At 38.5% G+C, this 12,287-nt stretch overlaps 1 non-coding gene across 1 annotated transcript; it reads left to right on the forward strand.

The window, feature by feature from the left end:
* Positions 1 to 11,286: 11,286 nt before the first annotated feature.
* LOC123650491 lies at positions 11,287 to 11,398 on the forward strand. Its single transcript, XR_006739360.1, has one exon. It is a non-coding gene; the product is annotated as a U6 spliceosomal RNA (small nuclear RNA).
* Positions 11,399 to 12,287: the final 889 nt, after the last annotated feature.

Raw genomic sequence — 12,287 nt, forward strand, 5'->3', positions numbered from 1 at the left:
GACAAAAAAAGAGATAAATTGTATTTTATCAAAACCGTTGTGCATCAAAAGAAGTAAAAAGATAAGCCACAGACTGGGAGAAAATATTTGTAAACTACATATCTGACAATTTATATTTCTATACATATACACCCACAAAATATAAAAAACTCTTACAACTCAACAATAAGGAAATAACCCATTTTAAAAATGGGCAAGGATTTGAATACATTTCTCCAAAGAAGATAAACAAATGGCCAATAAACATATGAAAAGATGCTCAGTGCCATTAGTCATCGGGTAAATGCCAATCAAAATCATAATCAGATACCACTTCATACCCACTAGCGGGGCTAAAATAAAAAGACAGTAACAAGTGTTGGCTTGGATGTGCAGAAACTGCAACCCTTGTATGTTACTGGTGGGATTGTAAAATGGTGCAGCCCACCCTGGAAAACATTTAGGCATTTCGGCAAAATATTAAGTATAGAGTTATGTAATCCAGCAATTCCATTCCTAGAAATATACTGTTGGGCCTCAGAAAGCGACACCCCAAAAACTGGCATTTTAACATGCTAAGAGGCCTTCGAAGCTGTCTCAGAATCGAGGTGCCTCTAAACCTCATCTTTCCCTGCACCGCCCTCCTCCCCTCAAACACAGGAAGGGACCCTCTTTGGAATTTCCTGATCTGACTAAAAAGCTTCTTTCCAAAAGAAATGCAGTTGTCTTAAACCGCCTCCTAGGGATCTCATCAAATACTCAGGAAAGATCAAACACTAGAAAAGAGACTGGAAGTTATCACCATGCCCAGACAGAATTTTTATCTATTCTTCTGAGGGCAGCTCCAAGAGTTTACCGGGGAGATTTTATCTGCATAATGAGACATTTGTTCTTATGTAGTTCCACTTCTTACCTTCACATAATGTCCGCCTCCATTCATTCTCCCTAATGATGTACTGCCCCGCAAAAGAATTGTCTACACTTTTTATCTTCCCTTTTCCCCTAAGAAAAAGAGTATATAAGCTTCTGTACAGTACTGGGTTGTTGGATAATCATTCTTTTGTGATTCTCCCATGCTATACATGTTAAAATAAAATTTTATATGCCTTTTGTCCTATTAATCTGCCTTTTAGTAGTTGATTTTTCAGTGAACCTTCAGAGTGCAGGGGAAGTTTTCCCTTGGTCCCTGGAATACGCAAGAGAAATAAAAACATACTTCCACACAAAATTTATACATGAATGTGCTATTAAAACTGCAAGAAATCTCAGTGTGGGTCTAGTTGCTCGTAGCACAAAGATCCAATTATTGAGACAACAAAGATTGCCAAGGAGGAAAGGAATTTTTAATGTGGCAGACGTCTGATTGGGAGAAAGAAGAAACTGCCTCAAATCTGTCTCTCAGAGACCATGGGCTTTTAAGGGCCACTTACTTGCTTTGGGACAGGTTGAGGGGGATGGTGAGTGCTGGCCTTGGGAAGTCAGCCCTGGGACTTCAGAATCTCAACTCCTTTGTCTTGCAGAAAATCCATCATTCCTGGGAAACAACTCAAAAGGTCAAGGAGTTAGTTAAGGGACAGGATTATAAAAAACTTATCGGGGTCATTTAAATTTGTTTATGGAGCTGGCTACAAATGTTCATAGCAGCATCGTTCATAATAGCTAAAAAGTAGAGAAACAACCTAAATGTCCATCAACTGATGGATGAACAAAATGTGCCCTATCCATACAGTAAAACATTATTCACAAATATATGCTGCAACATGGATGAATCTTAAAAACATTACGCTAAGTGGAAAAATCCAGTCACAAAAGAGCATATATTGTGTGATTCCATTTATATAAAACATCTAGAATAGGAAAATCTATAAAGACAGAAAATAGATTAATGGTTGCCTGGGGCTGGGAGTCAGATGGGAAGGTTTGGAAATGGGTTTGGAGTATAGAGGTTTTGGGGGGAATGTTGATAATATTCTAAAATTAGGTTGCAATGATGGTTACACCACTTTTGTCTCTCTCTCTCTCTTTTTTTTTTTTTTTGTCTTGCTTTGTAGAGATGGGGTCTCACCAGGTTGCCCAGGCTGATCTCAAACTCCTGCGCTCAAGTGATCCTCCTACCTCAGCCTCCCAAAGTGCTGGGATTACAGGCATGACCCACCAGGCCTGGCTGTATCACTTTTTGAATACAGTAAAAACTACTGAACTGGGCCCCCCAAAAAGAATTATTGGTTTTAAAACCATTTAATGCAGACATTGTATCATCTGTTTTCCTGGCTAAAAAACTAGCAAACACTTCATTCAGTCATTTTCTCAAAAGCAACTTCACATTTCATACTTTTCACCAAATACATTGTAGCTATTTGACCCTGAAATCTTTGGACATTTTAAAATTCAACACAATTAAGATTTGTTTTATACCATTATCCACCCACCAGAATGATTAACATTAAAAACACTGACAACACTAAATGGTGGCATGGTCTTGGGACGACTGAAACTGTTATACCTTCATGATAGGAATGTGAAGTGGTATGGCCACTTTGCAAAAAGTTTTAGTTTCTTATAAAACTAAACACACATCTACCCTATGACCTAGCAAGTTCACTTACAAGTATTTCCCAGTATGAAAATATATGTCCACAATGACCTGTCTAGAAATGTTTGTAGCAGCTTTATTCATAACGGCCCCAAACTGGAAACAACCCAAATATCCATCCACAGGTAACAGAGTCAGTAAATTGGGGTATAGCTATATATTGACAATATAAAGAAATGAAGTATGGATACAGACAATGATGTGGATGAATCTCCAAAATATTACACCAAGTGAAAGAAGCCTTCTCCAGTTGAATATATACTGTATAATTCTATGCATATGAGGTTCTACATATATGAGGTGAAACAAACCTATAGTGGAAAAAAAATCAGAGAAGTGATTGCTTTGGGGAGTGTGGGAGGGAACTGGGAAGGAACATAAGGAAATTTTCGGGGGGAGGTGATGGTAGTGTTCTATATCTTTATAACAGTTTGGGTTCCAAGGTTTATATATTTATCAAAACTCAGTGACTATTCACTTGAGAAGTGTGCATTACATTGTACGTGAATTTTACATTAAAAGAAAGAACATAAATATTCCAGTTAATGACATGAATGCTGAAGTATGTGAGGGGAAGTATGCTAATGTCTGCAACTTACTTGGAAATGCGTCCAAAAAATTAGATGGATTAATGGGTGGCTAGACAGATGGACAGATGTGAAGAAGCAAGTATAGTAAAATATTAATGGGAAAATTGTGTGGGTAGGTTTGTGGATTTCACTGTAAAAATTTTAAAGCTTTTTTGTATCTTGAAAATTCTCATAACAATGTTGGAGCATAAAAGTCCTATAAGGTCCTAAACAATTTGATTATTTTTACCTCTCTGATCTCATCTCTTGCCACTTCTCTCCTCAGTTCTAGCCACATTTAGGGGCACCAGGTGTTTTCTACCTCAGGGATTTTTCACTCACCCTTCCTGATGTGTGCAGTTCTCTCCCCTCATGTCTATTTGATTTTCTCCTTCATCTTCTGTGGCAGGTGGAATTCTAAGACAGCCCCTAAGGTTTCTGTTCCCTTGTTGTCCACACCGTGTATAATCTCCCTCCGAGTGTGGCTGGGACCCATGAATATGATGGCCCCTCACTCCTGTGATTAGGTTACATGCTGGGACAATTGTCATTATTGGAAAAACCCAGTCATTTAACAAACAAGTGCCCAAGAAACTCTCAATAACCTTTGTTTTGCTTCTCTACTTAAAATTACCTTTATGCTACCATAACCTTCACATTTTTATTTTAGAAAACTTAATTCTCATATAAGCAGGTGTCAAAGTTTTATTTATTAATGAGGGAATCACTAAGATGACAAAGCTGGTTTAAAAAAGAACATAAGCAACTGAAATTTATGTAGTCATTGGGAAAAAAAGAAAGCTGAAATATTATTCCTAGATTAGACACAAAACTAGTAAATATTTTACAGGGTGATAAACTATAACCTTTAAGGTTATCTTTTTCTACAGGTCAAAAGAAATTCATTATACCTTATCTGTTTTCTTTAGGTTTCTAAAGCACTGTAAACCATCTGGGCCCTAATCAATTGTAAATACCAAGTCATTAATTATATTGAAAGGTCATGCAAATTTTTATGTTTATTTATTTTTTTGCTATAGTTCCAAGTTTTGCATTATTTTTCTGAATAAGGATGTTGAAAATAAAAGAAATCTTACACATTCTTGCTTACCTTAAACATTCCCTAAAGGCTAAAGATCAAACCCTCACTCTTTAGCAGAGGTATATATTTCTTTCTGCAGAAACACAGTGGGAAAATTGTGACTCTCATAAAAAACTGGTCATTGGAAAAATAATTGCTTTTGTACTTGGACCAAGTCCACATAGCCTTCATATTATCCATGTAAATGGAATCACACATATCGCAGCTTTTTGTGTCTGGCTTCTTTCACTAAGCATAAGGTTTTCAAAATTATTCACGTTGTAGCATGTATGAGTATTCTTTTTTTTTTTTTCCCTTGAGACAGGGTCTCATTCTGTTGCCCAGGCTAGAGTACAGTGGCCTCATCATAGCTCACAGCAACCTCAAACTCCTGGGCTCAAGAGATTCTCCTGCCTCACCCTCCTGAGTAGCAGGGACTACAGGCGAGCACTACCAGGCCTGACTAATTTAAAAGTTTTTCTTAGAGACAGAGTCTTGCTACGTTGACCAGGCTGGTCTCAAACTCCTAGCCTTAAGAAGGCCTCCCACCTTGGCTTCCCAAAGTGCTAGGATTACATATGTGAGCCACCATGCTGAGCGAATATTTCATTGTATGGGTAGGCCACATTTTATCTAATCATCACTTGGTAGGCATTTGGGTTGTTTCCACTTTTTGACTGCTATGAATAAAGTGCTGTGAACATTTGTGTACAGGTTTTTGTGAGGACATACATTTTCAATTCTCTTGAGTGTGAACTGAAAATAAAATCCGAAGCCCCTCGCTAGTGGATTAGACTCCTCTTGGTCAAGGGGACCCCAGAAATAAAACCTTAAAACTGAGTTCCAGCCATGACAGGATGGGAGGTGTAAAGCACAATTATACATGCGTGTTTCCTTTTCATAAATACATAAATATTGATGACTCCTCCTATAGCTTGTTCAATTTGTATATTTAGCCACCCCACTCGTAGAAAATCCTATTCCCTTTTACCTTTCCTGACTTGTGGCGGGAGCAATGTTTCCCAGATTGTCAGAATGGCACTGGGAGCTGAGAACCCTTCACGAGTTATTTCACGAGAAATAAAGCTCTCTTTATCAAAGTATAAATTTTGTTGGGGCTTTTTTGTTTTGTTTTCATTTTTGTTTTTTCATTAACATGCGTATGTACCTAGGTGTGGAATTGCTGGGTCATATTGTAACTCTCTGTACTTAACTTTTTGAGAAATTGTCAGACTGTTATTCAAAGGGGCTACACCGTTTTATATTCACACTAGCAATGCATGAGGGTTCCAATTTCCACATCCTTGCCAGAACTTGCTATTGTCTGCCTTTTTATTTTAGCTGTCTTGGTGGGTGTGAAGTGGTATCTCATTGTGGTTTTGATTTTCCTTTCCCTAATGACTAATGATATTGTGCATCTTTTCATGTGTTTAATGTCCATTTTTATATTTTCTATTTTGTTTTGTTTGATTTTTCTGGGGGGCTGGTCAAGTGAAGCAGTGGGAGTGGAGAAGGAACAAAGGAACCTGTAACTGGTTGTGATCAATTAGTTGTAAATACCACTGCACTGGGACCAGCCAGCCATTTGTATATTTTCTTTGGAGAAATTACTCAAATGCTTTGCCCATTTTTTATTTAGGTAATTTATCATTTTTCTGTCAGGTTGTAAAAATTCTTTATATATTGATACTAGCCTCCTGTCGAATGGATATGTGATTTGCAAATATTTTCTCCCATTTCTGTGGATTGTCTTTTTGCTTTGTTGATTATGTCTTTTGAAGCACATACATTTTTAATTTTAATATTACCTAACTTATGTATTGTTTTCTTTGGTTGTTTGTAGTTTTGGTGTCATATCTAAGAAACCATTGCCTAACATTCTGTCCAGTTTGTATTATTGATATCTGTGAAAGGCTTCGCCTGACCTCTTCCCACTGCCTGGAAAATGCTTCTGCCAGGCACCCCCAAGACTCCCTTCACTTAGGACTTTGCTCAATTGTCACCTGATCAGGAAAGTCTTCTCTGACCACCTTATCAAAAGTAATACTACCCCTGGGTCACTCACCAAATATTACATTGCTTTATTTTTCTTTAGATCACACCATATCTGACACAGGGAGTAACTTTGATTTATTTTTGCTTTATTGTCTTACCACTCCTCTCCCTCACTGGAATGTCAGGTCCTGCGGAGCAAGAATTTGTGTTTACTTTGTTAACTGCTGCTTACTCAGTGCACAGCACAAACTCATGATAGGTTATCAATAATTTGTTAAATTAACAGTTCAGCACATCCTTACCAACTCAATGTTATCAAACTTTTTGATCTTTGCCTATCGGAAATGTGAAAAGTCTTAATTTGCATTTTTATTCCTATAAGCAAGATTTACCCCCTTTTTATTTTGTTTGCTTTTATACTCACCATACTAATGAGAACTTTTCATATATTTAAAAATCATTTTTACTTCTATCTCTATAAACACCATTGTTTTCAATAGATGCTATTGTAATAAATGAAATATATACATCACTTCAAAAGGGCAATAGATGTCACAGTAGCATTTGGTTATTCTATACTTTAGAGTTGTTTGACTATGAAACAAACTCTATCTTTATAAGGTCCCAATCTTTTAAAAATGTGGTTTGGACAGTAGATATGTTTATTTGCATGTGATAATTTTGGCATTTTTCATGATCTTACTACCTTTAAGCAAGGAATGAAGGCAATATGATTTTCAATGGTAGAGAAGGGCAAAATTTTGAAGGGCAAAATAGAAGCTTGGAAGAACAAAGTTTTCATAGACTGTTATAACATGCCCCATAATTTAGCAACAATTATCAGTGAAGCTGGTGATCATCTTGATATCTGTAAAATGTTATGGCCAAATGCCTTACAGATTTGATAGAACTGTTTATATTTTATTTCTATCAAAAGAAGATCTGGACATGGGAAATGCATGGACCCATAGGTCATTGCTTTCATTGAAAGATAATTTAACTATAAATTTACAGGACAAATTGTTGGAACTGGCAATTGATGGAGAATTGAAGATGAATTTTGAAAATACAGAATAGTTTGCTTCATTTGGGATAGAAGTGAAACATAAAAATCTTGAGCTTCCTAAAATTGCCTTAAAATTTCTTCTTTCACTCCCATCAACAAATCTCCGTGAGACTGGTTTCTCCACTAAACTCTTATGTAAACAAAACATAGAAATAGTTTCAATATACATGATACCTTTTGAGTAGCACTTTTAGCAAAAACGTGCATTTGAAATTAAAAACCTTTAATATTGATATACATGGTTTTCATTCAAAGTGGGGAAACACTATTTTATTTATAATTTGTTATATAATTATGATAGCAGAACAACAAAAAAGTTATGAGTATAATAGTAATTCTGTATATTAATCATATTATATGCACATTCAGTGAACATCTACACACTTTGTAATATTTTATTTTCCCTGTTATGTTTGTTCTGATTATATTTATTGAAATGTAATTTTGTCTGTTGGATCTGATAATAAAATTTTGTTTTTATTTTGTGTCTTTATTTTTTAATATAATGTATCTAGCAAATTGTTTTTATTGTACAAATGAATTATCTGTAAAGTGGGGATGAACTGCCAACTTTGGGTCAATCACAGTTTTGGATTGTCAATCACAGTCCATTGAGTTGTGGGGAAAAAAAGGATGACTTTCAATGTCAGCAGGAAAAGCGAATGTGTTGTTCTGAGTGTCTCTTCTCTTTCCCACTAGAGGGCAGTCAAGAAGTACTTATAATTGTGCGACGCATCTTAAAGCCAACATTGCTTTTAAAACGAGATTGAAGCATGCAGGAAAAAATGAAACAGAGCAAGATCAATTACCCACTGAACATTTATTTGAGAACCAATCCTGTTCTGTACCGCACTAAGACTCAGTAAAGAAGTCAAAACCCAGTGTCCATGTATTTGTAGCTAAAATCCAAGATAGTAGACACAAATGGGATGGACACAAGGTTAAAGAGGTAGCTTTGCACGATGAAGAGCATCCTGGAGATTGATTAGTTGCACAAGAACGTCAGTGTACTTAACACTATTGTACTGTACGTTTAAAAAGGGCTAAGATAGTAAATTTTATGTTATGAGTATTTTATTACAATTTTAAAAACAGAGATAGAGAGAGAGAAAGGGAGATTCTTGAGGCCAGAAGCCTCGAATGGGCAGCAGCTGTCTACAGCAACAGCTCCAGCTCACAAGATGTGGAGAGGAGAGGTGGAGGGGCCCGGGCCAGTGCCTTGCGCTGGGGCACACGCACACTCACCATGCACTTCTATACTGGGTTGCTACTGCAAATCTTAGCCCATCGCTTTACCCATTTTTCAGCCCTTGAAAAACTTAGGGAGCACTTTACCATAATTAGGTTCATTCATTCATTCATTCATTCAGCATTTACTGAGCACCTCCTCTGTTCCAGGCACCTTGTAAGGCATTGGGGTACAGCTGTGAACGAGAGACAGCTTCTGCCCTCAAGGTGTTTAGAGAACACTGCCCTTTCTGATTGAGTCGTTAAAGGTCTTGGGAACTGATTTTAAGTCAGCATCTCCTTCAGTCATCGACAAGCAGACCATTCGGAGCTGCTGTTTCCAAAGTGCTCTCTTGAAACTGGAGGCAGACTAGGAAGCAGGAGGGAGAATAACTAGAAAACCGCAAAGAAATCTAGGGTTGTCGTGACAACAAGATCAGAGGACCTGGCCAAGCCCTTGAGGGCCAGGGCTGGACTCTGAGCCTTGGCCAATTGTCCATTCAATGTCACCTTTTGACTCTGACAGAACCTCACTGAAGTGAGGCTTTGAAATCCAAAGGAAGAGGGGCCCACGCATTGAGGAACTCATCCCACGTCTACTCCAGCCTTGTCTGATTCTACAGAAACACCGGATGTCCTCACTCCAAAGGCGGTCAGAGGCTGCTGCGGGCTGTGCAGGGTAGTGGGTAAGAGTTTGGCTTAAGAATGTAGCAAGCCTCAGTTAACACTCAGGCTGCACCTCAGAGTAGCTGTGTAACCTTGGACAATATATGTACGTCTGAGCCTCAGTTTCCCCATTTGGAACGATAATAGTAGCACCTCAGAGGGTACTATGAGGATGAAATTACATAATGAATATGAAGTTCCTAGCATGGTACCTGGCATGGTACCTGGCATGCAATGAGCACACAATTAATGTTGTTTTTAAAAAATAAGCTGAGCTAGGGCTCAGAGATCATCTCATCCAACACCTTCATTCTACAAATGAGAGAACTGAGGCCCAGGAACCTAGTAACAGTGGAAGCATGATGACTGTGGAGTTAGACAGACATAGTTTTAAATCCTGGCTCTACTAGTAGACTTTGGGACTTTAAAGAGTTAAGCTTTATAAACCTCAGTTTTCTCATCCGTGAAAAGGAAGCATGAGGTTGTTCTTAGAAGTAAATGAAATATGTTAAGCATCTGGCACTATAGCCTTGTATGTAGTATTAAATAGTTGTCCAGTAACATGTTCCTTTGCTTCCTTCCTTTTCTTTGGTCATACTTGCTCCTAACTTTTTTTTTTTTTTTGAGACAAAGTCTCACTCCGTTGCCCTGAGTAGAGTGCCATGACATCAGCCTAGCCCACAGCAACCTCAAACTCCTGGGCTCAAGCAATCCTACTGCCTCAGTCTTCTGAGTAGCTGGGACTATAGGTACACACCATGATGCCTGGCTAATTTTTCTATTTTTAGTAGAGACAAGGTCTTGCTCTTGCTCAGGCAAGTCTCGAACTCCAGAGCTCAAGCAATCCTCCGGCCATGGCCTCCCAGAGTGCTAGGATTACAGGCATGAGTCACCGCACTTGGCTGTTGCTCCTAACTTTAAAAACGCAGGTCTTAAGGAGTTTATACTCCCCTTCATGGTTCAAATTTAGAAGTCAAGCAGATTGTAACTCAAATCCAGTTCCTGACCTTGGGTAAGTTACTTAGCTGCAGTTTACTTCCGTAAAATGAAGATAATAATAGTATCTACCTTCTGGTGCTAGCATGAAGATCATGCTCTCTTTTGAAGTATACCATAAATGTTTATTATTATGTCCTGCAACAAGAGACTCTCAAGAAACGAAGTATAAATAGAAAATGTGTGATATTAGCCACCTGGGGGAAGAACTCAGCCTCAACAAGATTCGTGAGCAAGGCCAATGGGATTTGGGAAGGGTGGCCAGTAGTAGATAAGCAGTAATCTAATTACTGGTCATGGGTCCTCTGAGAGACAAGACTTGGTGGCTGGGAATGGAAAATTGGCAGGAGACAATTTCCTCCAGAGCTTATGTCTCCAGAACTAGACTGGGCAGCAGAGGCCTTGTGAGGCCCAGAGAACAAATCTACACGTTTGGATAGAAATATTCCTAGAGTGGAGAAAAGAAAATGACTAAGCTACTGCTGCTGGAGAGAAAAGAAAAAATGAAAAAAACCCAAGGTTGGTCTGTGATCAAGATAATGGACACGGCCAGACTGGGTAGGTGGGAACAGAAACTGGCACAAAATTTTGGAAGGCTGTTTGTCAGTATGGACCGACAATTCTCCTTTAGGAAATTTATCATAGGGGAGGAGTGAAAGATGCTCAGCTGCTAAGATGTTCTTTTCAGTATTGTTTATAATGGAAAAATTGCTCAATAATACAGGATTGGTTGAATAAATGATGGTGTGACCATATCATGAGTCACTATGCCAGACATTTTTTAAAAAATGATGCAAGGCTGGGCGAGGTGGCTCATGCTTGTAATCCTAGCACTTTGGGAGGCTGAGATGGGAGGAATGCTTGAGGCTACGAGTTCAAGACCAGCCTGAGCAAGAGAAAGACCCCGTCTCTACAAAAAATAGAAAAATTGGTTGGGTGTGGTGGTGATCGCTTGTAGTCCCAGCTACCTGGGAGGCTGAGGCAGGAGGGTAGCCTGAGCCCAGGAGTTTGAGGTTGCTGTGAGCTAGGCTGACGCCATGGGACTCTAGCCCGGGCAACAAAATGAGACCCTGTCTCAAAAAACAAACTAAATAAATAAATAAAAATAATACTGGCGCTTGCTTTGGCACCACATATACTAAAATTGGAATGATACAGAGAAGATTAGCATCGCACCATGCATCCTTCTGGATGACATGCAAATTTATGGTGTTCCATATATTTTTTTTAAATGATGCTGTAGAAGATTTAAAGATGTGAGATGATGTTAATACATACTCACAAATGGAAAGAGCAGATTGTAAAATATCATGGGAGTAGGACTCTGTTTTGTTTTAAAAAATATTAATAATAATATATTTAAAAAAAAGAAGGCCTGGAAGGACAAATACTAAGATGCTACCAACAGTTACCTCTGGCTGATGGAATTGTGGGAGGTTTTAGTTTTTTTCCTTTTGGCTTATCGAGTATTTTCCATATTTAATAATTAATGTGACATATTACCTTTGCAAATGAAAATTATCTATACAAATAATTAAGAGGAAGTGAGCACTTAGAGGTATCTAATTTGTGCCTGGATCTGTCCATATGTTATCTCATTTGCTCTTTTAAAAAGCTGTTTAAGTTCGGTGTTTTTGTGCACATTTACTTATGGGGAAACTGACACAGAGACTTTTAAATATCTTGCCCAAGGTCACATAGTTAATAAGTGCTGGAGCCACGATTTCAAGCCAAGTTCATCTAATCACCTTTTTTTTACTATACCACTTGCCTTCCTCTAAAGGATTCCCAGGTCCCTTTGTGGTCCATGTTCTGAGCAACCTCCTGCTTATGTAGTAGCCGCGACTTGCCTCGTCTGTCAGGAGAGAGAACAGTGCCACCGTAGCAGTATCTTGATGCTGCTGGATTCAAGGAACTGCCTTATAAACTAACACATTCATTTCCTGTTTCATTATTCCCACTCTTGCTGATTAGTTAGAATAAATTGGTCCCTCAGGACCTGTTTAGGGTGGCAGGAGCTGGTGCTTCAACATAGGATCAGACCCAGGGCCGTGCTGGTGGGCTCCAGCTAGCCTGGCTGCTTCCCTGCCCAGCCTCCTTCTCTCGGCTCCCAGT

The sequence above is a fragment of the Lemur catta genome, chromosome 14, assembly GCF_020740605.2.
Source record: "Lemur catta isolate mLemCat1 chromosome 14, mLemCat1.pri, whole genome shotgun sequence".
NCBI classification, from domain to species: Eukaryota; Metazoa; Chordata; class Mammalia; order Primates; family Lemuridae; genus Lemur; species Lemur catta.